We start from the raw sequence: 25,230 nt of genomic DNA on the forward strand, positions 1-25,230 counted from the left end.
CTTAACCTATGGGATCTGATGCTATCTCCAGATAGATAGTATCAGAATTGAGTTGAATTATAGGGCACCCAGCTGGTGCCCAGAAAATTGGTAGATCTGTAGTAAAACACTCCTTACCCTCACACTGGAAATTGGAGTCATAATCCCCTATAGATGAATAAAAGTAAAAATAATTATAGTTTCATATCTTATCTTTCTCATCCTTCTGGATCTTTTATTTCTCAAGACTATTTTATTGATAATTTTATATTGAGAAATAGGACCTCTCTTGTCCTGCATCTATATATATACTTGTGTAGTATTAGGCAAAAAAAAAAAAATCTTATGGATGAGGTCTTTCAGTATCAGAAAGATCTTTGGCTCTGAGAGAGATGAAAAGAATCAAATTGGGTCATTTTGTAAAGTAATATGTGTTAAAATAAAACAAGATATATTCTAGAACATCTATAGCAAGACATTCTAGAACTTTTAGTAAGGAAGATGTGCTTGATCATGAAAAGTTGTCACATACAAATGTATGTGACAAATATTCCTAGACCATTAGTACTTATGGCACCCACTCCAGTTAGTTTCTCAAAGTGCCCAAAGCCAAAAATTGCAGAGAAACTAGAGGGTGAGTTTCATGAAAACAAAAATATGTCAAGCTTTGTTCACTGAAATATTCCCACTGTCTATAAGAAAGTAGTCACTCAATAAATACCTGTGGAAAAAAAAGAATACTGCTCTTGATAGAGAAGTATGTTTTGGTTACAGGTGATTTCAGGTTTCTAAAACTCCAAACTTTGGAAACTTCTTCTAACATTCCTAAGAAAATATTTGAGCATGACTTGTGTTGCTTAGGAGCATCTTTGTCTCAATGCAATCATTATTTATGTGCATTACTTGGATTTCTATAATTGTCAAGGCAACCTTTATAACTACAAAATAAATTTTGATTAATATAGAATTACTGGGAAACCAAACTTCCAGAGATATTAACATTTGTCTGAGATTCTCTACTTTCTTATTATTTCCATCAAACTCCACATAAAATTAAATTAGGCAAATGAAAAGAAATATGGGGTCATATTTTCCATACCAAAATAAAAGCAATGACTATCCAAGAGACAATTTCTATTCTTCCTAGATTTACCTAAAACATTGACAGCAGAAATTGATATTTAAAAGTCACTTGCTTTAAATACGTATTTGATTCCACTTAGATAACAGAAAAATAAATATGACAATAGGAAATGTTTGTAGTTAAAGAATATATAATCGTAAGTATAATACTAAAGCTCTCCCCTGGAATGCCTAGAATTATAGTCTGGAATTCAGCATAGTTGAATTTACCAATCAGTCCCTAAGGGGTTTAACAAGTCATTACAGAAGAGTTATCCTTCAGTCTTAGTCTTTAACATTACACTATAGCATCTACAACACATAATATTAAAAAAAAAAAAACAAAAACAAAAAAAAAACAACAACATTTAAGTGGCACCCTAAAAATAAAGATAAATTCTATCATCTATCATGTTTTCTGGTCACCTTGTAGTTTGCTAAGAAAAAATAATGATTTTCTATAAGAAATATAAATCTAGGAGCCAGGATTTTGACAGTATTTGCATTTGAATACCAAATCCCTTTGTAAGTAGTTTCTATGTGAAACAAAGCTGAAGTTTAAAATTAGGGCACATAAAAATTCATTGCCTGTTTTATTTTATATTTATAGATTTGTGCAGCAGATGAAACAACCAGGAAACTACCGAAATCTCATTCATTAAAATATTGAATGGTTTCTTCTACTCAGAGTTACATCCAAAATCTAGTCATTTATTTGACTACCTTATCAGCAAATTTTCTAATGAACATTATTCTCTGGTAATGAAAATGAAGAATTCAAACTTTTCTGTTTTCTTTATCGTTTATATATTACTGAGTTAAAAAAAAAGGTTTTAATGTCTCTAATTATAATCATGATATTATGAAAATCATGGAGTTTGCTTTATACTTTTAGATCTTCTGTCCCTATTTTATAATTTCCAAGGCCTTCTGGCAGAATTTGATTAATAGTTTGACCACTAGAAATATTCTACCCTCCCAAATGACTCAAATGGTAGAGTCTAATGAATTTGGGGAATCCACAATAGCCGAGATGGTAGTCTTCTAACACTGTACTAACAAATATGGTAGCCACCAGCCACAGTAGCTATTTAAATTTAAGTTAATTAAAAATAAATAAAATTATAAATTCCTTATGATTTTGGTTCCAGGTAAAAATAAGTAAGCATGTTTCACCCTTTCTTTCACACTGAATATAACTATAAAACCCGGAAAGAATGCATAAGTCAATTACTTGAATATTCTGAACCACAAATAGCAGCAGGCACATCAAGGAAGAACACACAGCAAAATCAAATTGGTGAAAACTAAAGACCAAAACAATAACAACAACAAAAATCTCAAAAACAGCCACAGAAAAAACACATTAATTATATGGGAATATGACTCAAATGACTGTATATCTCTCATAAAAATCATAGAGAACAAAAAGAAGTGATATAATATTTTTACAGTACTTACTGTCTGTAAACAGTGAACTTTATATTCAGTGAAAATATTCTTCAGGAATGAAAGTGAAATAGACTTTCTCAGATGAAGAAATACTAAGACAATTCTTAGCCAGTGGACTTTCTTTTAAAAGAAATACAAAAAAAAAAAAGAAAAGAAAAGAAATACTAAAGGAATCTCTCAGACATAAGGAAAATGATACTTGAAGGATACTGGAACAAGAAAAAAAATAATAGCAAGATAAAATGGTAAATACCTTGGTAAACATAATAGACTATTCTCTTCTTGAATTCTTTAGAATATGTTTGACATTTGAGAACAAAAATTGTAACATTGATTTATGGGATTTATAATGTAGATATAATATATAAGACAACTATAGTATAAGGTGGAAGGCAAAAGCAACATAAAGGTGGTAAGATTTTATATTCCAATTGAAGTGGCAAAATATTGATTAAATTATATTGTGAAAAGTTAATTATGTATTTTAGAATCTCTAGAGCTACCACTAAAAATATATACAAAATAATATAGTAAAAAGTCATAATAGATAAATTAAAAAAGAATGCTAAAAAATATTTAAACAACACATTGATGGCCAAAAAGAAGAAAAGGGGGAACAAAAAAAACAAAAGGAACAAGCAGAAAACAAATGACAAAATGGCTGACTTAAAACCAAACATATTAATAAATATATTAAATGTAAAAGATACAGATAGCATGGCTAAAAAATATTGACTCAACTCTAGGTTGTACACAGTAAACTCACTTCTAATATAATGATATAGGTAGATTGCAAACACTAATCAACAGAAAGCTGAATGGCTATGTATATATATGTATTCTTTCTTTTACAAATGCAATGAGTGTTTACTCATAACACTCTCTCCAAGTACAGGTGGCAATACGTCTCCGGGTTATTTTAGTAATTCTAGGCATCATTTTTTTCCCTCTACCTCTTATCACTAATCCCCATCTACACTAACACTCCATGCATACTCACAGCATGTGCCCATAAACACCCTTTCTCTCCTCCTCTCTTCATAAGACTTATTTTCCAAATGCTGCCCTTTCCCCAGCCTTAGGGGAGGCACCCAGTCGCCCAGTCGCCTGGGACATGCATCGCGTGGCCATGGGTACACAGTGTATTCTCAGTGTTGCCTCAGCCTGTGATGACTTAAGTATACAGGCAACTATGCGGTCTGTCAAACAGAGTGCTATGCCAGAGGAGCAACAGAGAAAGGGACAGGATTTGAACAGGAGCAAAAGAAAATGATAAGCACACACCTGGAGTGGCTATATTAATATCAAACAAAGTAAACTTCAGATTAAAGAAAACTTCCAGAGTTAAAAAGGGACATTACCTATTGATAAAAGAATCGATTCACAAGAAGGCATAGCAATTCTAAACGTTTATCCATCTTACACTGCAATTTCAGAATACATGAAGCAAAAACTGACAAAGCTGAAAAGAGATATATGCAAATCCATGATTATAGTTAGAAAAATTGACACTCTTCTCTCAGTAACAACATAAATAAGAGACAGAAAGTCAGTAAAGACATAGAAGAACTGAAATGTCATTAACCTACTGGATGTAATAGATATTATTAGAATATTCCACCCAACAACACAGCATTTTTAAGTGTACATAGAACTTTCGCCAAGATATATCTTTCCTGATTCCTAAAAGAAATCTTAGGACATTAAAAGAATTGAAATTATGGAAAGTATATGCTCAGGACATAATGGAATTATACTAAAAATCAATAATAGAAAGATAACAGGAAAAGCTACAGACACTTAGAAATTAACCAGCATTTCTATATAATACATGGTCAAAAAATAATTCTTAAGAGAAATTTTAACATATTTTATACAGAATAAAAATGAAAAAAATTCCACAGTAAAATTTGTGCAATGCAGTAAATATCTTTTAGAGGGATATTTATAGTATTATATCTTTAAAAGAGAACAAAAAAGAAAGTTCTTAAGTCAATAACCTGAGGTTCCACCTTAAGAAAGTAGAAAATTAAAAGCAAATAAAACCAAATCAAGTGGAAGGAAATAATAAAGATAAGAGCAGAAATTGATGAAATTGAAAACAAGAAAGCAATAGAGAAAATCGATGAAGCCAAAAGCTGGTTCTTTGAAAAGGTCAATAAGATTGATGAGCCCCTAGCAAGAAAGTAAAAAGAGAGAGAACACAATTTACCAATATCGAAAATTAAATTAAATTAAAGAAATATGACTACTATACACACAAATGTAATTTCATCATCCATTTGTTGAATGAACATCAGACTAATTTTTAGTTTTTTCATGGACTTATGTTCCTTCTTTAAGGAAAGGATGCAAATGTTCGGAAGATTGATTTCATGAGATATGGTTAGGGTACTGAATGAAATTTACCTGTGTCAACACTTTTCATGTCAGAAACTTTCCCAGGATTTTGACTGGAATTTTAAATCAAATATTATCCAAAGTTTACCTATTCTGCTGGAACAACTCACTTTGGCTATTTCAGGCCTTTCCAAAGACATGAAGAAAGTTATGAGATAATTTAAAATATTCTCAAAGCATTCTTCCTCTAAAATGCTTCCCACACCACTGACTTACCATGATTTATCAAAAACATTGGAATAATTTATTTGGGTTAAAACATTTTCTTCATAACTCCTATTAAAATTCAAATATGGTACCCAGGAATTCACATAACACCACTCCTTTTTCAGATAAACAAAGAAGGAGGAAGAGTTCTGAGAAAACAAGACAGAAAACATCATTTTAAGTCTGGCAATGTAAAATACCACCGTGGGATGCCCCCACAAATCTAATATGAGCATAAGATTTCCTAATATATAATTTTTTTTAAAAAAAAAGGACATTAGAAAAGGAGCTAGAGGTACATTAGGAACAAGTAAACCTACTTTACAACCTCCACAGAGCTTGTTTTGCTAATGGATCTAGGCTGATATTTTGCCATGTGGACAAAACACAGTCAACCTGCCCCTTATTTACAATTTGAAGTTTATGAACAATCTATATGACTGATGTATGTTAGATCCAGGAGGACCCTATCCCTACCCCCCAGAGTGTGCGAACCAGACTTCTCCCTTACCTGTATGTGGGAACAGGACCTTTCATTCCGGTTAGCAATGCTACATGCTCGCTTCCCACTTCACTGGACTCTCCTCCCTTCCCCGCCAATTTACCCACCCCAAATATTCCCACCAAAAAAGCTGGCCTCAAGCCCCATATAAGTTTCAGGTCCCCTCGCATTCTGGGCTGGCACCATCTGTGGCTCAGCCAGGCTGTCACTTTGCTACAATAAATCTTACCTAACTCCTTCGGCCTTGTGCGTTTCTCCGTCGGAGAACCTCACAATACAGACTATCTCGGAATCCATTTTTGTATTTAATTGTGATATTGTGTTTTATAATAAGAAATATATATTTGGTCGTCATCCCCATTTCTGACACAGTTCTCTTAAAACCCTTGGAATTTCCTAGGTGATTAAGCAATAAAGATTTTTTTATGTTAATAAGGCAATTTCTGGAAATCACTTAAGGATGGGTTTGGTTGCCCGATAGACAACCATGTGATTAGAGTGTTGGAACTTCCAGCCTCTTTTCCTGACCTCCAGAGAGGGGAAAGGGGCCAAAGAGTGAATTCAATCACCTATCGCCAATGATTTAATTAATCATGCCTGTGTAGTGAAGCCTCCATAAAAATCAAAAGAATATATTTCATTTATATGTGAGATATAAAACTGAAAGCAACAAACAAACATCACAAACAAACAGAGACTCATAGACACAGACAACAGTTTGGTGGTTACCAGGGGAAAGGTGGAGAGGAGAAGGTAGGTAAGTGTAAAGGGGATCAAATATATGGTGATTGGGAGGAAATTTAACTGTGGGTCATGAACATACAATGCAATATACATGTAATGTATTATTGAATCGTATACTTGAAACCTGTATAATTTTAATTAAAAAATGCCACTTCTATAAATCTAATTTTTTAAAAATCCAGAGATCTAGGTTCAGAGAGCTTCTAGGTTGATGAACATGTGGAGATTTGAAGAGAGTAGCACTCCTGGAGAGGGCATAGAAGCTTTGTGCCCTCTCCCCATACCTTGCCTTATACATATCTTCCGTCTGGCTGTTCCTGAGTTATATGCTTTAGTAATGTGCTGGTAATCTAGTAAGTAAATTGTTTCTCTGAGTTTTGTGAGCCACTCTAGCAAATTAATCAAAACCAAGGAGAGTGTCATGGGAACCAATCAGTCAGAAATACAGGCAACAAACAACCTGGTCTCATGACTGGCATCTGAAGGGAGGGGGAGGCAGAAGAGTCTTTTAAAATATAAGCCCTTAACTTGGGGGATATGACACTATCTCTGGGTAAACAGTGTCAGAATTGAGTTGAATACTCAGACACCCAGGTGGGGTCTGAGAATTGCTTTATTGGTGTATGGGAACCTCTTCGCATGTTGAAATTGAGTTCAGAGATATTTTATTAATGTTCTAATACATCCTCAGAAAATTACCTATATGATATGATACCTGTAGATCTCTTCAGGCAAGGGAGAAAATGATCATAAAACTGGAATGAAAGGAAGATATAAAGATTGTGAGTATAAAATCAATTCTGAATTGAATTTCTGATAAGCAAGAAAAAACTATTGCATAACCTTAGCCCCAAAAGCAACAGGAACCTTTAAGATAAGTGGCCATGAGCTCTTAAAATTTACAGAAAGCAAGGAGGCAATAATGGACAGATCCAGACATTCCCTCTATGCATTTGCCATGTAGATATCCAAAAAGAAAAAAAAAAAATAGAAATGATTAACATGAGTCAAGGACACAAATTACAAAAAGAAAGGAAGATACAAATGGATTAAAAGTTCCAATAACTATAAATCTAACAACACATAAAAAATGATCCTGAAGAAGAAGAAAAGGGCAAAGTCAACTAATAAAATGAATTTGTCTGTAAGGAAACTCTAACTGATGGAATGAGGGCTACATTACAAAAAAAAAAAATGCAAAAGAAGAATACAAATGTCTGAAATCACTCAAGAAAAAAGAAATACAGGAAAACCTTGTACAAATAATGGGTGGGGATGCATTTTAGGTAAGTTCAGAACTGAAGAAAAAGAAGGAAAGAATTGAACCAGTGCTTGGGCCAGATGGTAAAATGTTAACAGATGCAAAGAAAAGGGAAAACGTTCCATTTTTCTTTTTCTCTTAAAATTTTAAATTCTATTTCTTTCATTAGTTCTAGCAAGAAAAATTATCTTAAAACTGAGACTCATAAAGAAAATTTGAGGGAATTAAAGCCAAAGGTAGGCAATAAGTTGAGTAGAAGAGAATTTAGCTACTTTTTAAAGGAGTTTCTGCCTCTAGCGCAAATAAACATGTTCTAACATACTAAAAGCATATGCAGATTTGACTACACATCATGGAAACTGAGAAAGATAAAAGGAGACTGCTTGTTGCCATTTCAGAATGAGAGAAGAAAATTAATCATGTAACTATAATTTAGCGAGATAGTGATTAATTTCCAGGAAAATTCTGGAATGGTTTATTACATGAGAGGAAAGCTATAGCCAGAAGGACCCAGCATTAATTTGCTCAAGAGCATATCACAATAAAACTAACTTCATTTATTTGTGCAAAAAGATATTAAAGTTTTCTAATAATTTGATTCTGATTCAACTGCTGATTCCTCATAGGAGCTCTCCCAATAAGTCCACATGTAACAATAGATTTAATCCTTCTTTTACATCACAGTCATTCAACATTTGCTTCTCCAGGCTAAACAGTTCCAGAGTAATGACTCCTGGAATTCTCTTTGCTTATATGGGAGTCATCTTCAAATCATCTCATTACAACCTCTAGGCCACCACATCCATCAGAGCAGTGTTGGCACTAAAGAGGAAATGAAATTGCTATCCATGTAGTAGACATTAAGGATTCCTAGGATGACATAAATTTTTGGCAACCATTAAAGCTGGTTTTAGGAAGCCTACTAAAGTTATTAAGTCACTTCTCCATGTGTTCCTGCTAAGCAATGTTACCTCTATTCTTTATTTATGTAGGTTTTCACTTTTGGTTTTGGTTTTGTTTTTGTAATCAGATGCATAGGCTTATGTTCAACTATACTCAACAGAAATGCCATTTAATACATAAAGATAGAAAACCCATTAATAGGCTCAATGTTTCATAACTGTATTGCAAACAATATAATCTACCGGCATAATATAAAAGAGGAGAACAAGTATCAAAAACTCATCAAAAATTATAGCTGTACATATGGAAAGAACTAAGAATTTTAGCTGATGTCAAACAAATTATGAGTCAATAAGATATGGCTAGAAAACAAAAAAGTAAATGTAATCTTAGACTGCATTAATAAAATAATAATATCAAAATGAGAGTAAGAGTCCTATTGTAATATCGGGCCATGTATTCAGTTCTGACAACAACACATTAAGCAAAATGTGCTAAGGATGTAAGTTATAATAAGATTTCCAGTCTGGATTTAGTAGAGGAAAGGAAACAATAAAGATCAGAGTGGAAATAAATTAGAGACTAAAAAGGCAATAGAAAAGATAAATGAAATGAGGAACTGGTTCTTTGAAAAGACAAAATAGACAAAGCTTTTGCTAGACTTATTAAGAAAAAAAGTGAGAGTCTACGGACATGCTACCCTGAACAAGACCGATCTGTCTGATTTCAGAAGCTAGGCAGGGTCAGACCCGGTTAGTATTTGCATGGGAGACCACCTAGAAAGACCAGGTGCTGTAGGCGTAAAAAATAAAAAATAAGGGACTGTAAGCTGACAAGATCCTTGCAATCTGTGAGGTCAACCAAGGGTTACCTGCCCCCCCCCAAAAAAATAGTGAGAAGACTCAAATAAATAAAATTAGAAATGAAAGAGGAAATATTTTAACTGATACCACAAAAATAAAAAGGATCATAAGACACAATTATAAACAAATACATGCCAACAAATTGGGTTACCTAGAAGAAAAAAATAAATTAGAAACATACAACCTACCAAGAGTGAACTATGAAGAAATAGAAAATCTAAACGAATCAATTACTAATAAAAAAAATGAAGTCAATAATCAAAACCTCTCAACAAACAGAAGCCCAGGACCAGACCAGATTCACTGGTGAATTCTACCAAACACTCAAAGAAAAATTATCAATCCTTCTCAAAATTTTCCCCCAAAACAGAAGAGTTGAGAACACTTCCAAACTCATTTTACAAGGCTAGCATTACCCTGATGCCAAAACCAGACAAGGATACTATAAGGAAAGAAAATAAAAGCTAATATCCTTGATGAACACAGATACAAAATTCCTCAATGTAATATTAGCAAACCAAATTTAATAGTACATAAAAAGATCACATACCATGATCAAGTACAATTTACTCCATGGATGCAAGTATATTTTAACAAATCAATTAATGTGACACCAGATTAACAATATGACAAATAAAAATTATATGATCATTTCAATAGATGCAGAAAATTTTTTTGACAAAATTCAACATCTGTTTATAATAAAAACTCTCAACAAACTAGGTATAGAAGAAATGTACCTCAATATCATACAGGCCATATATGATGAGCCAACAGCTAATATAATACTCAGTGGTAAAAAGCTAAAAGTTTTTCCTTTAAGATCAGGAACCAGACAAGAATGCCCACTCTCACCACTTTTATTCAACATAGTATTGGAAGCCGTAGCCAGAGCAATTAAGCAAGAAAAAGAAATAAAAGGTATCCAAATTGGAAATGAAGAAGTAAAACTGTCATTATTTACAAATGACATTATATTATATATAGAAAACCTTAAAGACCTTACCCCCCAAAAAAGTTAGAATTAATAAACAAATTCAGTAAAGTTGCAGAATACAAAATTAATAGAAAAAAATGATTTTTTTTATACATTAACAATACGTTTTCACAGGAGAATTAAGAAAACAATCCCATTTGCAACTGCACTAAAAATAATAAAATGAGTAGGAATAAATTTAATCAAGAAGATGAAAGATCTGTACACAGAAAACTATAAGACATTGATGAAAAAAATGGAAGAAGACACAAATAAATGAAAGATATTCTGTTCTCATGGGTTGGAAGAATTAACATTGTTAAAATATCCATACAACCTAAAACAATCTATAGGTTCAATGAAGTCCCTATCAAATTTTACAGTACTTTTCACAGAAATAGAATAATCCTAAAATTTGTATGGAACCAAAAAAGACTCTGAATAGGCAAAGCAATCTTTAGAAAAAACAAAACCGGAGGCATCACACTTCCTAATTTTAAACTCTGTTACAAAACTATAGTAATAAAAACAATATGGTATTGGCATAAAAGCAGACATAGGTCAATGAAACAGAATGTAGAGCCCAGAAATAAACCTGTACTTATATGATCAACTTATTTACAACAGAGGAGCCCAGAATATACAATGGTATTGGGAAAACTGGACAGCCACATGTAAAAGAATGAAACTGGATCCCTATCTTACACCATATACAAAAATAAACTCAAATTAGATTAAAATTTTTAAGATCTAAAACCATAAAACTCCTAGATAAAAACATACAGGGTAAGCTCTTTGACTTTGGTCTTGGCAATGATTTTTGGATTTGACGCCAAAAGCAAAGACAACAAAAGCAAAACTGAACAAATAGGACTATATCAAACTAAAAGCTTCTGCATAGCAAGGGAAACCATCTACAAAATGAAAAGGCTTTCCACAGAATGGGAGAAATTATTTCCAAATCATATATCTGAGAAGGTGTTAATATTCAAAATATATAAGGAACTCATATAACTCAAGAGCAAAAGAAACAAACAACTGATTTTAAACTGGGCACAGGAATTGAATAGATATTTTTCCAAAGAAGACACACAAATGGTGAACAGGTACATGAAAAGGTGCTCAATATCACTATCAGGGAAATGCAAATTAAAACCAAAAGGAGATGTCACTGCACACTTGTTAAAAAGGATATCATCAAAAAGACAATGAGCTATTAAGTAATAAAAACACCTGTAACTATCATAAATGCATATTACTATGTGAAAGAAACAAACCTAAAAGGGTTACATGCTATGTGACTCCAACATACAACATTCTGGAAAAGGCAAAACTATGGAGACAGTAAAAAGATTAGTAGTTACAGAAGGGGTGATGGGAGATAGAAGACTAGGCAGAGCACAGATGTTTGTGGCTATCTATAAAAATATTCTGTGTGATACCATAATAATGGATACAACATGTCACTATACATTTTTCCAAACCCATAGAATGTACAACACCAAGAGTGAACCCTAATGTAAACTATGAACTTTAGGTGATAATATGTGTCAAGGTGGGTTCATCAACTGTAATTAATGTTCTACTCTGGAGGGGATGTTGATGAAGGCAAAGGCTGTGCATGTGTGGGGGCAAGGGATATATAGGAAATCTTTGTACCTTCCCTTTGATTTTGCTGTAAACTTTAATCTGCTCTAAAAATTGTCTTAATAATAATTTTTAAAAATATCTAACAATCCAACTATAAAATGACATGTGAGACAATTGAGGAAATTTGAATATTGGCCAGAATTAAATTAATTTAAAGAATCATTGTCCATTTTGCTAGTTGTCATAAGGCATGGTAGTCAAGAAAATAAAAACTAGCAGTTGAATTGCATATTAAGGTTTTTATGGAAGAAATGTCATGTAAGAGACTTGCTTTGAAATTACTCAAAAAAAAGTGAAGGGATAGGTGAAATAAGAGTCGCAAAATATTCAAAGTGGGTGCATGAGAACTCATTATATACTCTCTATGTGTTTGTTTGAAAATTCCCATAGTAAAAAGAGTTCTTTAAAACATATATTCTTTCCAGAAAAAAATAATATATTCAAATAGAAATAATATTTTGCACAAAATTTTAGAAGGTTGACATAACTGAAGCCCTTCCAGATTGAGACGCCTTGACATAGTGGGAGAGAGAAACATTTGAATATAATTTCAAGGAAGAATGCTGTTAGTAAAAAAAAGAAAAAAAGAAAAAGAAAGAAAGAAAAGAAAAAAAAAAGAAAAAAGAAAAGGAAAGGAAAGAAATAAAGAAAAGAAATAAAGAATAGAAAAAGGAAGAAATTGTCATGGAGGTTAGACAAGTGTCAGCTCTTCACAACTACCAAAAGTAAGACTCAGATACCTACAAAAATAGAGAAATGGAGAGCAATGAGAATTACCCTGGGACCTGTGCAGATTTATTTCAAGATTTGCAGAGGTTTTAAAGGAAAGGATGACACAGGATACAAAGAAGTCTGAAGAGCTTAAAATTAAAAAGGAAAAGGCAACAAGTGAGATGGTAAGGCTAAAAGAAAGGAAATTACAGTTAGCAAACCATATTTCTCCATCAGGCATATAGCATCAATAACCTCCCAGCTCAAGCAGATCTTGGTTACAAAATTAGAATTACTTACAAATTACTTGGCTTATAAAGAAATTCTATTATGAATCTTATTATAAGAGATTAGAAGAGAAGCATTATTGTAAAATCAATATTTGCTACATATTTTAACATTGTCTCATTTAGTTTGATGATAGGATTTATTTAATGTCACTTTGTAGCTGTGCATGAGCTTCAAAGATGAGTGTTGTAATGTTTAATTGTCTGAACAACGCCCTCTACCAACTGGATTTTTCTAAAACAAGAAGTGCATCTATCTTATTCCCATTGTATCCCAATTAGAGGATCTTAACACAATACCTGGCTTATAGGCACTCAATACATATTTGTTGAATTGAAAAATAAATGAGGCTCCATTTCCAGGAATGTTGGGTTAGGAAATACAAACTGACCCTTCTACTAAAAACAAAACTTGAACACTTTTCAAAAATATATGCTTGGAGGCATTGGACAGCAACAAGATTGTGAAAAATTACAGGGCAAGGTATGGGAGGATATGCTTAGGGAAATGCTAGGAAGAAGAGCAAAGACGTGCTTGCTATGATAGGGTATTGCTTACATTTGAGGAAGAAGGCTTAGTGACTGGGAAGAAGCATGAGGAAGACTTTTAGGATACAGATAACTTTCTTTTTTCTTTTTTTTATTTTTTAACTTGGTGTTTGCTTTGTGATAAATCATTGGGCTGTATATATTTTGTTGTTTCCCTTTCTGGACCTTTGTCATATTTCACAATAAAAAAATAATTTTTAAAAATACTCTAAAATTCAAGCGAGTCCTGATAGTGTTAATCATTTAAAGTTATAAGTACCTGAGAAATAATACAGAAATTAGAGGAGGTGACAGCATTTCATTTCAGTAAATGGCTTCTCCTTTCTGCTTCAGAGAATAAAATTAGTAGGCTTCTCTTGGGCAGTTCTGGCCATCTTATAAAGCATTGTGAGAGGGACTATGAGGACACAGAGATATCTGAAGGTGCTGCCTACACAAGATCCATTTTTTCTTTATGCCTCATGCCTATGAGGCTGAAAAAATATATATATTTGTCTTAGACAAAGGCAAAAAAGTACAAGCTTTCCAAACTGATCATTAGAGCTTCTCAAGGACGGACACTCGCAACAGCGCTGGCTGGACAGTGACAGTCCTCAGAAAAGCAAAAGTTTCCAAGTTAATGCAACAGAGAGTTTTCTGTTCACATTCCAATATAAGAGTAAGATAAAGACAAGCACATGCAGAGAAAACTATATATTTCTAATAAGCAAATCATGCCTAAAAATCCATTATCTCTTCTTAAGGCAGATCTTTGGGGAGACTTCATTTATCTCTGTTTGACTGCATTAAGGAAGAGGCTTGGGACAGCTTATTAGAGAACTTTACAAAATAATCTTTTGACAAGCAGTTCCACCAGTGGACTGTGGAAAACCTGACAAAATGTTGATTTTTCATTTTTATCTCTTTTTAGTTTTGTTCATAAGCAGGCGGCCATTTCAGAGCCAGTAAAGTCATCAGCAGCCTATTGCAGCCCTTCTCTAAGCACTGTAGGGCATTTTTCACTTAAACTTTACTTCTCTCCCAAGTAAAAATTTAGGTTCTGTCTGAGACTGAAAGGCACACACTGCCCCCATCCGGTCAAATTAAGCTGCAAAATTAGTTTCTTTAGAAAAAAAAAATAAACTGAGTGCAGGAAATATGCACAGAAGAGACATATTGCAAACCCCATGTTATTTCCATTTAATGAAACCTGGCTCTAAAGAAGCTTATTTTAAGTGAATCACTCTTTAAATAGATCATTATTTAAATATTCAATTGTCAGCATTGATTCTTTCATTCTAACTCTGTGAAACTGGTTGTCTTATACCCTTATTTCCAGCCAAGGAAAGCAACCTGTGAAAAAAACTATCATTTCTGTTCTCTCTCCCTTCCTACAGCATCGATTATTTAATTCTTAATAAAATCAAGTTAATTCAGAATCATTAATCAGTTTCATAACAAGATTTGTCCTATTACATGATGTTAATGTTCCTCTGCAATTTTTAAACAAGAGCTACATGCTGTATTACTTTACTTTCCTTAAACTGTCTTTAGGAAAAACTGGATTTTATTAATAAGTCATTGCAAGTGAAGTAAGCATTATGATGATGCTGATGATAAAACTTACTCATTAAGAATATATTGAGATCTTTCAGGAGAGTAAATGCTATTTTAGTATTTGGAAGTGCCTATTTATGTATGGCAACATGCCAGGCACTGTGGGAATTCATCCTTGATGTGAGCTAAATTGGTCATGCCCTGTATGATGTGATTTTAAAGAGGTTCTTGTCAAAAAAAAAAAAAAATTCCCTACCTGCCTGCCTAAATATCGGAAATTTCCACATAATTACTTTTTAGAATAAGATATTAATTCTACAATGGAATCTGTGAGTGATAACATATTACACGTACAAAACTATCTAACTCTACATAAATAGGTAAACTTAAGTGGGAGGAAGGAATGCAGAAAAGGGGAAGAGAAAGAAGAGCAGTGTGGCATGGCAGTGCCACATGGGTGTTTCCTTTTGTCTGGAACGATCTGTCTGGAAAACTTAAAATTATTCTTCAAATTGTAACTCAAATGTCAAATCTTTATTGAAACCTTTTCTCTCTTTTAAAATGGCACTTATTTATAATCTATTTTTAAATAAGTTTTTCTTGACGTACGACATAAATAACAAAAGCACATCATTTTTAAAATTAAGCACCCAACAATTTTTCACAAAGTGAAGACACTCACAGCCAGCACCTAGATCAAGACATAATATTATTAGCAGCCAAAAGCCTCTTTATGCCCCCTCTAAAATACCACCACCCCAAAGGTAGCCACCATTCTGACTCCTAACACAATAGTTAGTTTTGCCTGTTTTTGAATTTTATTTAAATGGAACCTAGCTTTAGGAGATACTCCCAATTTTCCCAAATGGTTTTACCAGTTTATACTCCAACCAGCGGAGTTCAAGAGTTCCAGTTGCTCCATATCTTTGTCATCACTTCATATTTTCCATCTTTTCTTTTTAACGATCCTCTTGGTTGCATAGTGATATGTCATCATAATTCTAATTTGGGTTTGTAGGGTGACTAATAAGGTAAAGCACTTTTCATATATTTATTGGCAATTTCGATACCTTTTTTTGTGAATCTCCCTCAGAAGTCAATTTATTCTTCAAATTTCTTCTTTTTCTTATCAATTTGTAAGATTCCTTTATATATATATGATATGTCTTATTGTTACAAATGTCCATTTGTATTCATTACAAATATTAGCTCCTTTTTGTTCTATTTTGTTGTATATGAGATTCCTTATTTTAATGTAACTCATTTTATCATGTTATTCCTTTATCATTAATGTTTTTCATGGTCTGCCTAAAAAAATTTGTCTACTCCAAAGTCATAAAGAAAGTTTTACATATTTTACATAATTATAGCTGTAAAAATTATGTCTACAATCTTGTTAATATTGAGTTTTGTGTATGGTGTAAGGTAACTATCAACTTATTTTCTTTTTCATTTCACTTAATTAGTATATTTTATGGAAGAAATTATGCTTTCCCAAATGTAATTCCATGACATCTTTGTCAGAAACCAATTACCTGTTTTTATGTATGGGTCTATTTTTGTACCCTATTTTGTTCCATTTTACTATTTGCCTATCTTTTAGCCAATATTATATTGTCTTATTTATTATAGACTTGTTACTTTCTGTTTCTATAATCTAACTTTGTTACAGAAAACATTTAAGGTAGCTTACATAGACAGATAACACACACACACACACACACACACACACACACACACAACACAAGATAGCAAAGGTTCTAGTAGCATACAAATCTTTTTGGAAGCCTCAGAAAGTCACCGAAGCAGCCAGGAGACAAGGATTTAGGAAGGAAAAAAAAAAAAACCATTAAAATTCGCCTATGGCATTTTACTGCTGCTTTTCCCTTTGTTTATTTCTAAGCAACACAAGCTGTGTGCTGGACATGCCCTTCTAAATAACTTAGCTAAGAAGTTTTAAAACTAGATGAGACATTTATTCAACAATCTCATGGAGCTGGGGAGATAAGAATTGGAATTCAGGGCTCATTCATTTTGATGAGCCCTGGTTACCATCCCAGGCTTTCAGCTGGGGCCTCTAGAAGGAGTAAAGGCAAATTAGAATATATCATGCCTTAAAAAGACTGAAACGCGGCTTCAAAGCAATTTTTCCCTGGTTAGAATAAGGTGTTCTTCCTCTATTTAAGCTGCCTGTCAGAAGCTAACATTTCAAAGAAATATATAAAGAATACATAAAAATATCAAATTGGAATTCTAAAAAATTAAAAACTAAGTTTTGGACTACATAAAACTGTAACAAGAGATAGAACACAGTTAAATACAGAACTGATAAACTAGAAGATAAGTCAGTATAAAATATCTTTATTGAGGCACAGAGAAAAATAAAATAAAATAGAGAAAAGTGCATAATGCACATAAAAAGGATACTGTGAGAAATTATAGCAAACATGTAAAGGAGTTCCAAAAAAGAGAATGGTGATAAATAATGTGACTGGGGCAATATATGAGGAGATAGTAAACTCGAATTTTCCCAAAGCAATGAAATACATCAAGTCAAATATTCAACAAGGGCGACAATCCAGATAAATAACAATATAAACAATCCTGGACATATTAGAGTAAAATGGCTAAAACTAAAGCCAAAATAATCTTATAAGCAGTCAGGAAGATAAATATACACACTTTCAAAGTAGCAAAAATATGACTTACAGCTGACTATTCAAGTGAAATGATGAAAGTGAATACACAATGAAAGACTATCCTGAAAGCGCTGAAAGACTATAACTGCCAACCCTCTAATTATACACCTTTCAAAATAAATAAAAAATAAGATGTTTCTAGACACAGCAGAGAGATCAGCAATGTACTCTAGAACAAATTCTTACCAGGGAGTACATAGTTGTAAATAATAACATTTGAATGAGGGTCACAACAGACTTTTGAAAAGGTTAAGTAAAGTTTTTAGAGGGAAATACGGCTTTAAAAAGAACAATTATGCCTGTAGGCTAACTGGATATGTGTCAGTACCATTGATCTGGGTCATGGACATTTCATCAGCTTCTGTATTATCAATATACTGCGTATAACTTTCAAGCCCTAGAGAAAAAAGTACACTCAGAAATACAGCTGTTCCCAGATCAACAAATTCTGGTCCAAGTACATTTTATGTACAACATAGCTCCCAGACTTCTGTTCTTATTCCATTAACTGAGTTCAGAAATATAATTGCCAATAAGACCTTTGATTAAATTTAGAGTCAATCCTTCATAATCATATTTAGGTTGGAAATGAATTGTACATTAAAATGTGCATTGAAATTTACCATGTGTTAAAATCAGTAATAAGGGCTATTTTTTTTTTTTGCTCTATCAGATATTTCTATTTACAGTTTATGTTCAATGCAAATCAATTCCATAATATGACAAGTTATAGAAAGTGTTCCAAATGTGGCCACTCTGATTCGTGGTTTTTTAAAAATATTTACAGAAAGAGTATAAAAATTTTTCTGAATTTAATATAAGAAAGCTTCCAATCTTCACTTTCAAATACCTGATTTACAGTTTTGGCTTCTTCCCATATTTGTCTTCAGTTTTAAGATTTGTCAATTTTACCTTCAAACCAGATCATTTTTAAAATTGTAAAAAGTATTCAACATATGCAGAAATAAAAAGCATTTTGAAATTAGCTGAGGTCAGTGTACTTTTACTTTTTGGAATTAGTTTAGCTAAATGAATCTGACACTCTTGAATAAGAATAGATGATAACTACGCAAGCAAAATTTACTCATTATGTTTGAATTTAGGGTAGATTCCAATCCATCATTGCCCTGGCACAGTAATTACTATATGAAAAGTCAAACATAATGTCAAATTCAAAGCCTCAAAGGAGAGTTCAGTTCCAAATAGTGATAGCTTATCAACATTAAAACTTTATCTAGAGTTACATCGGTGTTAAATTACTACTGTGAAACAATACATTGAGGATTTACAGGAACACTTGAAAGTTCGTTGTAACATACATATAAATAGAATCATGGAAGCTTTTTGTATTATTTGTTCTATGGCCTTACAGCTTTAATGAACCAAATGAAAACTGAATCTGTTACAAATCCCATTCTTTATCTCTAGATAAGATAAAATCTATTCATTCTCAAGGTAGAGTTTTATGTGTCCATACTTCTTAAGCCACATTTAAGGAAATCACCTCTTAACCGATTTTGGATGTGTCTCTCTTCATCTTACACATGAAACTCCAGTACGTTTAATATTGGCATTCATCATGCAGTCAAACCCTGCACATGCTCTTTAAACCGATGAAATTTGGGATCCTCAACATTTTCTGTGTCTTTAAAATAGATTAGCAGATTCTTTCCTTGTTACACTGTATGTCTGGATGCCATTTGGATTGGGTTTGGAGGATGGGAAAGTATAGACATTTCTTGGCCTGCATCTCTAAACAGTAGAGATTTAGAAGGGAGAATGAGGTCATGAAGAGACTGGCTGTTGACTGCAGAGCATAGCTGCTTGCCTTGGTGGTGGCATTCACTGGACTTGGGGTAGAAGTACTGTGGAATGGGGATTGCTTGAAGGTGTTACAGCAGTTGTTTAATAAGTTGAATAAACCTGGTGGGTAGGAGCAGCGCCAGAAGCAGCAGCCCCAGTCCGAGCCTGGCTACCATCACTCTGCCCTTGTCCAGACCATCGGTGCTTAGCACCTCTCACTGGATGCCGAGTTCCTGGGGAACCACTAGCTCTGGACAGGTGTAGGCAAGGTGGGGGTAATAAGTTTGAAAATACTTCTTTATATCACACTTATAAATCTTGTACGTAAAATAATCAACTGACTCAATTTTATAATTTTTGTATTTCGTTTCTATATAGCAAGATGAGATAAAGTTTCAGCATCTTGTTTGTTAAGAACTTCTCCACAAATAAGATGTTAGGGCAGTGAATGGTCATTATTCCCAATCAATGATATGACAAATGAAATAAAATTATCACTATATTTTCTTTTTTTAACATTATTGAAGTGTTGGTAAGATTTTGATATCCTGTGTAAGAACTTTGTTTCAGATGAAGATTTGTGAAATTACAGACTTGTGAAAAATCATCTTGCAGTGAATTTGCATTTTATAATTGTATCCCTTTCATTAAATTGCCATATTTCAATATCAACATTCTTTATGTTTCCTGATTTTAAACTAATGGTCAACTACGGGTATGAATTAAACAACATATGATTAAGAATAAAACAGAATAATAAATCTGAGTAACTGACTTATAAGCATTTTCATCTGATCTCTCTTAATTTCCTCATGTTTTCAGTGGATAGAAATGAGGAGGCTTTCAACCTCCTCCCATATAAATTTTCCCATATAAGAAGAAAAATTCAAATAATTAGTTTCTTCGCTGATATATGTAAATAGACTCCACTATCCTCTTTAGAATGAGCCTCTTGTGAATTATTACTCATTGTTGGAAAACACTGACTTGAACTATTACAACAGGCTCCAATACATTTGCTCCACTTCCATCTCTATTCTATGTAATCCACTCTACGTAATACAACCAGCCACATTAAGATTCTTAAAGCTCAGCTCTGCCCTTATCGCCACTCTCACCAAAAATATTCAATAACTTTTGTCTTCTCCCAAACTTTTCCTCCACATTCCACTTATGTGAACCATATGCATCTGCCTAATTGGACTACTTGTTTTTGTCTCATAGAGAAATTTTATTAAGAGTATAATTGTCTACACACAGAAGTCTCAATCCATTGGTAAATTGTAAATTGTGTACACTTAATGTATCCTAAAATTTATTAAAGCAAAACTGACAATTAAAAGGAAAAACAGACAAATTTGTAATTGTTGTAGAATATTTTAACTCTCTGCTTTCAGTAACCAAAAGAGAAATCAGACAAGAGTTAGTAAACATATAGAAGATTTAATAACATGATTAAAAATTAACCTAATTGACATACATATTGTTTCCAACAATTGCAGAATACATATTGTTTGTTGTATACCCAGAGTATTTGCCAAATTTTATCATATACTGTTCTTAAAGTAACCTCAACAAATTTCAGATATTTGAAATTATATGAAATATTTTCTCTGATCAAAATAAATTTCAACTGAAAATCAGCAAGCAAAATCAGCCAGAAAATTGCTAAAAATTTGGAAATTAAGTACCTCTGAAAAACAGCTGTCGAAGAAGAAATTGCAATAATTTTTTAACATTTTGAGATTAGTGATATTTATTTTTTAAAAATACTATGTATCAAAATTTGAGAAAATATTCCAGAGCTTATTTAAGAGTAAATTTATAAGCCTTAAATAAATATGTAAGTAATCTCCATCTCAAAAAAAAATAGAAAAATGGCAAGTTTACACTTAAAGAAAATAGAAGGAAGAAAATAAACAAAAGCAGAAAACAATACAAAGAAAATGTAAAGCAGAGAATATTAACAAAATGAAAACTGATTCTTTGAAAAGAATAAACAAATGTATAGGTTCCTAACAACATTAGTTAAAAATAAAAGTTAGAAAAGACATAACCAAATTTATACGTTAAATCCCAACACCCCCAAAATGATGGTATTGGGATATGAGGCCTTTGGGAGGTAATTAGGTCATGAGAGTAGAGCCCTCATGAATGGGATTAGTGTCTTATAAAAGAAATCCAACAGAAATCCCTCACCCCCATCGCCATGTAAAGATACAAGAAGTCTCTGGCTCAGAAGAGAGTCATCACTTGACCATGCTGGTACCCTGATTTCAGACTTCCAGGTTCCAGAACTGTGAGAAATACATTTGTTGTCTATAAGCCACCCAGTCTGGAGTATTTTATTACAGCAGCCTGAACAGACTAAGACAATTTATAAAATTGTAGATAGAGTAGACAAATTCCTAGAAAAACACAACTTAATGTAATGATACAAAAATGTAGAATAATTTCATACCTAATGAAGAAACTATATTTGTAATTAAAGCCTTCCCACAATGAAAACCCCAGGCTCAGATAGCTTTGCCAGAAAATTCTTTTATTTAAGGCATAAATGATACCGATCTTACATAAAATCTACCAGAAATTTTAAAAAAACACTTCTCACTCATTTTATGAGGCGAGCATAAACTTGATATAAAACTTGCCAAGAAAATTTAGAGGCCAGTCTCACTTATAAACAAATGTAAAATCTTAAACAAAATATTGGCAAACCAATTCAACACTCACAACCAAGTTGGATTTTTTAAGATTTTTTTAAATAACAGTGATAAATCATATGACCATCATCAATAACTGAAGAAAACACTTGATAAAATTCAATACCCATTGATAATTTAAAAAGAAAAAAATGGTTAGCAAACTAGAAATAGAAGAAAACTTCTTAAATTGGATAAAGTTTAACTACAAAAAAAAAGACAAACATACTTAATGTTAAACTACTGAAAGCTTTCCATTGATATCAGAGACAATACAAGTAATAGATATCATGACTTCTATTTATTGTTTTGGAAATTATTGAGAATGGAAAAAGAAAAACATTAGGAAGAAATTAATCTGTCATTATTCATGGGCAATATTATTGTTTATGTTAAAAATTAAAATAATCCATAAACTATTACAATTAGAACTAAAAAGAAAGTTTACCAAGATTCCTTGGTCAAAGTTTATACCAAACTAGACTGTATTCTCATATGTCTGCAACAATTAGAAAATAAAATATTTTTTTAAATACTCTTTAATAACATTAAAATTCTCACATACCTGAAGGTAAATCAAACACAAGATATGCAAAATCTCTACACAGAAGACTTCAAGTACTATTGAGAGAAATAGATAATAAACCATGGTTATGGATTGGAAGACAATATTATAGAGATGCCATTTTTCTTCTAAATTGATCCATAGATTCAATTCAATTTCAATTTTTGTGGAAATTGACAAGTTGATTCTAAACTTATGTGGAAATGCAAAATACCCCAAATACTCATGACAATCTTGAAGAATACAAATACATTTTGAGGCTCAGGAATTGGGCTCTAACCACGAAGAATGTCACCCTACACCTTGCTACTGGGTTTAATCAAGTCTGTGCCTGCGGGGAGCTTGGCATCTGCAGGGATGGGAAATTCAGTTATCAAAATTGGCTCCAGAAGAGAGAACCTAATAGATCTTAACAATGGAAGAAATTGAGAGAGTTATCAAAAAACTACCATCCCCAAAACATTAGGCCCATATGGTGCTTTAGAAGTTAAAAAAATATATCCTTCATGAAGAAGAAAGATCTTAAGTCAAATGATGGATTCAGAAGCTTGTGAAAAGTCGCCGATCATGACATCTTCAAAACAAGATATATCGCCTCACATTTGCATGTTGGTGAAAGGAAGCATTATTTGTGTGGCTGCTGTGCATGCTGTCCAACTTTCAACAATGTAGCAATCACATTTCGCATTCGGAAGGTCCTCTTTCAGCAAAAGCTATATGGAATCAAAACCAGGGCCTCAGTTGAGGAGGGCTAGATTTCAAAACTTGTATCCAGGAATCCTTCCTCCATTAACGCAGAAGACAACTACACTGGCACTTATGTTTGGTCTGTATGAGGATTTCGCCTTCTCCATAAGTGTATCAGTACTCCAGAGACCACAACCTGTAGCATGGCAGCATTACTTGCAGGAACAACAGAAGCCATTTTTATTGTTTTGGGAAGAGTTCAAACACTGCTTCAAGACCATAAGCATCATGGTAAATTGATACTTATCAGGCTTTCAAGGAACTGAAATGCCATGGGATTGGAGAGAGTTATCAAGGATTGTTACCCGTTCTTTTGTGTAATGGATTCAGCAATGTCCTTTCTTTCAGCCTTCGAGGTCCCGTTAAGAAGCATCTGCCTACCACACCGACTCACAGTGCTCATTTGGTCAATGACTATCTGCGGAGGTCTATCGAGTGCTGTGTTGGGAATCTTGTTTTTTCCAGTCTGTGTTGTAAAAACTCACATGCAGCCTCAGATTGGTGGGGAATTTCTGTCTTTTTCCAATGTTTTCCAAAAAAAGCTAGGTAGAACGGCACAGGAAATTGACATCTTTTCAGAGGTGCCCGTGTGAATAACCACCGGTCTCTCAGCTCTTGGGGCATAATCAATGCACCTTATGAGTTCTAGTTAAAGATTACATGAGAGAAATCATCAATTGTGTCATTTATCGATTGACTAAACCTTCTAAGGAGGAAGCAGTTTGACCTCATTCCTAGCTGGTCGAATACAAGTTGGTATCATAAGTCCAGGGTACAATGAATCATGAGCAAAGCTGTTTTTCTTAAGCATCAACAAATTCAGAATAAAGGTTTCTATAGGAAAATTTAAGGGTTATTTTTTGGCAGGAGTGGTTAATCATTACCTGAGAAGTCAGGTTAATTGCCTGGTTAATAGCCGTCTGATGGATGGCTTTTGATGAGGAAACTAATAGCCAAGTTAATCTTTTCCCCCAAAGTCTTTAAACCTGTGTTGAAACATAAGGGGCCATGATCCTCCAGAGAAAAGGCTCTTAGGGCCCCTGAATGCTCAGGCTTACTTTTTTAAAAATTTTTTTTAATTAAGTTTATTGAGGTAACATTGGTTAATACAATTATATAATTTTCAGGTATACATTGTAATTTGACATCTGTATATTCTATTGTGTGTTTACTACCCAAAGTCCAGTTTCCTTCAGCTACCATATGTTTGATCCCCTTTACCCACTTTACCCTCCCCCTATTCCCTATATTTAACCCCCTTTACACCTTCTACCTCCCTCTTCCTCCCCCAGCCCCTACCCTCTGGTAACCACTAGTCTATAGTCCATGTCCATGAGTCTCCGTTTGTTTGTCCTATTCTTTTGTTGCTTTTAGGTTTATATCCCACATATAAGTTGATATCATGATTTTCAATTTTTCCTTTCTGGCTTATTTTGCTTTGCATGATTATCTCAAGGTCCATCCATGTTGTCACAAATAACAGTATTTCATCTCTTCTTATGGCTGAGTAATATTTCATCATACATATGTACCACAGCTTCTTTAGCCAATCATCTATCGTAGGACAGTTTT

General features: G+C 33.1%; 1 pseudogene; it reads left to right on the forward strand.

Annotated features, from left to right (window-relative positions):
* Positions 1-23,442: 23,442 nt before the first annotated feature.
* LOC102883079 lies at positions 23,443-24,322 on the forward strand (annotated as a pseudogene).
* The last annotated feature ends 908 nt before the right edge of the window (positions 24,323-25,230 follow it).

This window comes from Pteropus alecto, unplaced genomic scaffold (genome assembly GCF_000325575.1).
Source record: "Pteropus alecto unplaced genomic scaffold, ASM32557v1 scaffold146, whole genome shotgun sequence".
NCBI lineage: Eukaryota > Metazoa > Chordata > Mammalia > Chiroptera > Pteropodidae > Pteropus > Pteropus alecto.